General features: G+C 38.0%; 1 long non-coding RNA gene across 2 annotated transcripts; it reads right to left on the bottom strand.

Annotated features, from left to right (window-relative positions):
- Positions 1-202: 202 nt before the first annotated feature.
- Positions 203-5423, bottom strand: LOC120073799. 2 transcript variants are annotated; one of them, XR_005480800.1, is made up of 3 exons: positions 5155-5423; positions 4411-4623; positions 203-4230 (listed from the first exon to the last, which is right to left on the bottom strand). It is a non-coding gene; the product is annotated as an uncharacterized LOC120073799 (long non-coding RNA). The 2 variants fall into 2 exon arrangements; XR_005480806.1 differs by having other exon boundaries at positions 203-4227.
- Positions 5424-5734: the final 311 nt, after the last annotated feature.

The raw sequence follows: 5734 nt of genomic DNA, 5'->3' as shown, positions 1-5734 counted from the left end.
CTCAAGGGCAGGATCCCTCTTGAAATAGAGGTCTCACTCTACTTCAAAGAAAATACGACATAGCTTTGCTTTCCATAATCACTGAGATCTTTGGTCAGAGGTCCAAGGATGAAGTTGAAGAACTCTACGATCCATGGAAGAAAACCTGCCTATGTATAGGCTAGCAAGGTAACCAGATGTCATATGAAAGAGTCTAGTGAGAGAGTCCAACCAACCAACTAGCGGGAGGGGGATCCCTTGTACAGAAAAGAAAGGGAGAAAATGGCAGAATGCACCCTCCTTTCAAAGATCAAGAAGTCTGTTTGTTGGAATGTTCTAGATGCCATCGTGGAAACAAAGGTACCCTGTGGACAAAGAGAATAGGCACGCCACGAAACAATCCAAGGCAGACACTTGAAAGGCAATGGAAAGGCATGATAGATTTCATTTATTCGGAGCTATTAGAGCGTGATCCTTAATTCTTCTCGATTGGTAATGGAGATTCCCTTGTTACTAATTGTGGATTAGTGAGCATCTCTCTTCAATCCTTTTGCCTTTATAATAAAATAAAGTAGTGAGGAGAGTGCCAACTCCAACCGCGAGGGACATTAGAAGGACGGGATGGCAACCCCATTCTTTGTAGATGTGTTTATCCATCTTCTCGACAGCATGTCCTAGGCATAGCTCCTCCGTACTGACCTTATCTCCGACAAGCAGAGCGGTTTATTGGCCTGCCTACCGTTAAAAGGAATTGATGTAATAGGTCCTTATTCATTATAATGCTCTCCGGCTTGGATCTGTATCTATCCTCATCCTCAAGAGGTCTATCCCATGGTGGTCTATCCAGTCCAGAGTAGTAATCTCCGTGGGCGAGGCGTGACGCATTTCCAGTTGCGTTGTAGGTCGTTGGTGCTAGTTTTCTCATTTGCCGAAGTCGTATTCCGCAGTGGAAGTGGTTGAAATGGAATTAGTCATGCGCTAAGTTCTTCATACTGAATCGCTTCCCCAACAGAATGAAAGGATTGTAGCCACACAATGAAATGAATAGAAAAGAAAGAAGTGCCTTTATGAGGATGAGGAAACGGCCATTGCATTGGGATCAGGCATGCCTTTACTTTAGTTCTTAGAAAGAGAGAGCATTTTAAGGCTTGAACCTGATAGTAGTTGCTACCTTTTGACACAAATATTCTATTTTGAAAGATATTTATGCTAAATTCATCAAGTGTCTTCTTCTATGCTGATTTAGTGCCCCCTTTACTGATTAAAAAGGTTGTGCAGCCCCAGTTTGATCTTTTGTGCCATCTTCTCTCTCATCCCTGCCGCTATTATACAATCAGTAATTCCTTAAACAGAAGAAAGGGTCAGAGAAAGAGCAGTTGTCCAAGTTGCAAAAATGGAGTTCCTTCGGGAGAATAAAAGACTAGCTCAAGGCCACTCGCCCGTTCGCCTAGCTGCTAATCGGCCAGAGGCTTCCTATTTCTTATTCGTTGATTGGAGATTAAGATTTTCCCATGGAGCGGTAATTAGTAGGAGTCAATGGAAAGTCAGGCATAGAAAGTTGGCAGTTCGGCATAGGGAGGAGTGAATGCCTGCTTAGCCCGTCGTTTTTTATGGCTTACCTTCGGGAAGTTTTTTCATTGTGAAAGTCTTGGCTTGGTCTTTTTCTGTTGATTGCGCATAGCTCTTTCATGCTTCTTTGTAGCATACTACAGATGCTGCAGGATCAACTTTGAGTGAAGACAGATTGCCTTGCCGCTGCGCGCCCTTTGGCATCAAATCGTCGAATGTGCTTTGTCTGTTCAAGCCCTAGCGTAGTTATCTAGTGGCACTGTCACAAACCTTTCTTGCATCTCTCGCTAAGCTAAACGAAGACTTTCTATTTCACAGTTACGCTTTCAACTAGAGAACAGAGGGCTCTCGAGCCTCCTAGTGCCATTGATCGAGCTGAAATAGAACGTACTGGCTAAAAAGAGTTACTGACTGGCCGATTTCACTTTGACTTAAGACTATTATGAATACAAGAAAGAGAGCTTGAAATGGTTTTCTCACAGGATTTTTCTAACAGAAAAGACTTATCCCTTCTAGCGTAGCTAAGGAAAGACTACCCGCGGATTTAGCTTGAGTAATTTAAATTCTTGGCTAAACAAGAGAAATGGTATCTTTCCTAAGCTAAGTAAGGCCGCTAGCGCTTTCTAACCGAAAGAAGCGACTTGTTGGCTCGTGTAGAAGGCTAAGACAAAGTTGCATCCTAAGTCAGTTAGGTATGGCTTTGCTCCATTTGATATGATTCCCAATAGTTAGCCTTAGACTAAAATCCCTTGAATAAGAACTTAATAGAGGTTGACCGATAGGGAGAGAAGCGAAGCATTAAAAAGAAGCTCTTTTTTTTTCGTCAGCGGATTTCGCTCATCAAGTTCTTGTTTGATTTGCCACTCTTAGAACACCACAATATTTGTTCTTTTGGGGTTAATGCTCTCAATGGTGAATCGATCATTCGATATCCTTTGACTTATGAGAGGACGGAATGGAAGAAAAGTAATGAAACCCGCGATGGCTACTAAATAACCTCCTTTGACTTTCTCAATAATAAAGCCTTTGACTTTTGTATTTGTTTGCCTTGTTCAGTTCCATCCAAGCTCGGTTTTATCAACGTTCTCTCAATATTTAGGAATTGCCCACGCTACCCCTCATCCATTAGTGCATCCATTAAGTCAAAAATGAAGTATTCAGAACCTCGTAAATAAAAGCCTTAGTAGAATATGACTAGACGTCATAGGGGGCAAAGAGAAGCTGTGAAATCAATTCACTTTTTTTTTTTTTTTTCTAAGTAGAGCATTCGTTGGTACGATGAAAACAAAACGTAAAATAAGTGAACTTGAGCTCAATCCTTACCTAACTCCAAGATTTCGGTGAAACCCACAGGAATGATGGAGGTTCGTCGTGGCAGCGCACGACGATAGAACTCGCATGCCAGAAACGTGAACGGAAAAAGGCTGATGGCTGGGCAAAAGCGCGACTAGGATGCATGCACATATCTGGCTATCCAAAAGTGACCTGCATACGGCATCGGTGGCTAGATCTTTCTGATCAACGGTGTGGATTGGAGTGGCAAGATGACGATAGAGGCGATGGAGGCTATCGGTTGAGGTTCCTGCAGATGGCTAAGAAATATATAGAGAGAGAGATAAAGGTTGGACGTTACACTTTTAGGGTTCTGGGTCTTTTATTTTCTTTTTTCTTTTTAGTAGAGGATTGGCAGGAAATGAAAATGAGGGGAAGGAGGGAACGAAATTTGGTGTTTTAAACTTTTTTCTATTTAATTTTATTTTGAAAAAAGGGAAGGTTTTAAAAGGGTTTATTTACAATGTCGGTTTTAAACTGACATTGTAGTCTTATTAAAATATACCTATAATGTCGGTTTAAAACTGACATTAAAGTTCATTTTTTTGTGCAACCGACATTGTACATCCGTGTTTATATTTTTCAACCGACATCTAAAGTCAAATTTCTTGTAGTAATAGCAAGATTCTTGAAAGACCTATCATGTTTTTTTTTTTCTGTCAAAATAAGTATAGCTCAAACTTGTACTATCGACTCCAAGATTAAATATTTGATTCTCCCACACATATATAGTAAAAATAAGTATTCATCTCACATAGTCCTCTTTTCTCCATGGTGCCTCTTTTTCTACCAATTGGTTCTAGCACAGAATCAAATCTGCCTATTTTCTTTGACTTCTTAAACTTTAATTATTCAACAAATTAGACAACAATTTGGATGAATTGCCTACTAATTGAAACCAACAGCCAATTAAAATATTTCACAAAATAACCTATAAAAGGAAATGTCAATTTTGTCATATCTTGCACTTTATTATTATCATTTTCATGTAATTAATATGCAATTTTGTTTTAACTGAATATAAAACTACTATTCTATTCTTATTTCACTTTCGGTAGGTCAACTTTGCAATTAAGATTGATAAATAAAAGAGTATTATTTGTTATGAAATTGAGGAACACAACGAGAATACGGATTGAATAGTTCAACATTAGTCACCATTTCTAAATCAAGTTCAAGAAAAACCAATGCTTTGATAGAGTAATTCTTCTTTTGCGAGTCCATATCCTGTTGGTTTCTCATCAAATGAGACAAAAAATAGCAAGAGAGAAAAAGAGAACTGATACATACTACCTATTAACCACCAGTGATGGAACATCCATGCTAATTAGTTAGTCTTAACATGTCCTGCTACAAAAAAAAAAAAAAAAAAATTATAAGTGAGAAGTTACTATACTACAAATTTAATGAGAAAAAGGCTTGTCAAACATTAGGTTAAGTGTATATATATCATAGTGCTAAAAGTAATTGAGTGGCTATTAATTACTAGACGGTTGTGCAAGACAAGGTTGCAATAAAAATTTTACTTACTTGCATAGTTGTCAATTCATAGAGTAGAATCCACAAGAAGAGGTCTATAATAAAAGGTACCATAAACTTTCAAGATGAGCAATGTTTAGTCAGAATGTACAAGAACGAGGATATGTACCCAAAAACATTTCGAAGAGTCAGACACCCATTGCCTTAAAAATTAAGGAGAAATTGTGCAGCCTCTTTCCCATGCTTGTAGGCCCAACCTAATAACTAAGAGAAAAGACAATTGTAACCGAATTCATTTTGACAAAATACACAAACATAAACAAAAAATTAAAAAATGTATAAAAAAAATAAAAACAAATAACTATATTTATGAAACTAAATAATCTCAATAAGGTAATGAAACTAAAAAATGAATACAAATACTCAATGCCTAAAGTTTAAAACAAAAAGAAAAAAAAAAGGAGTATCAGGAAACACCCTACAATAATTTAGAGGGTGTTTGGGTTAACTTTTTAAGTGTTTAATTTTAAATAAATTGACGAATAGCAAGGGATGAGAACGTTGGTTTTTCTATAAATTATTTTTTGAAATGATAATTTATCAAGCAAACTAAAATGCTTTCTTCCATTTTCAGCCACATATAGCCTTCCCTCGCATCCCACCACAACTCTTTCTTATTTTTACTAGCTCAAAATGAAGCTATTGTAAACATAAACCATAATTAGTTTCATAATTTCAAATCATACTTTACCTCAAGAAAATTCACAAAACTTACGAAAATAAACCAATCCTTACCTAACTCTAAGATTCCACCGAAACCCACAGGAATGACGGAGGTTCATCGACGGCAACACATGTCGGTAGAACTCACATGCCAAAAACTCGAACAGAAACGTGAACAGAACGAGGCTGATGGCTGAGGAGTGAAGAAAACGTAAAGAAAAAGGCAAACACAGAAAAGGAAAAAAACAGAGAGGCAGAAGAGACTGCTCACGAACAACTATTTGATAATTGATTATTTCATAATCTTGGCAAAAATAAAGCTGCAGTGTTTTAATATACAGAACCCTAGACTCAAGGGCAAGAATAGTAATTGAATAAAGAATGGCAGTCTACATGTGTCACTCTACAATAGGAGGTTCTCCACAGAATTGGTTGGCTGGGATAAGGCCACATCACCTGCTGACTGTCCTTCCAGGTAGGCTAGCTATGCCATCTGTGTTGTTGACGTGGGCTGCTCTTTCTTTGTCCTTAATATCCCCCCTCAAACAAGATGGTAGTTCAACGATGCCGAGTTTGTGTCGAAGCGTGAAGAATTGACTGTGTGTAAGAGTTTTAGTAAGGCAGTCAGCTACTTGATCAATAGAGGGAATGT

This window comes from Benincasa hispida, chromosome 1, assembly GCF_009727055.1.
Source record: "Benincasa hispida cultivar B227 chromosome 1, ASM972705v1, whole genome shotgun sequence".
NCBI classification, from domain to species: domain Eukaryota; kingdom Viridiplantae; phylum Streptophyta; class Magnoliopsida; order Cucurbitales; family Cucurbitaceae; genus Benincasa; species Benincasa hispida.
The sequence above is the reverse complement of the archived record's forward strand: the minus strand, read 5'-3'. Positions and strand labels throughout refer to the sequence as shown.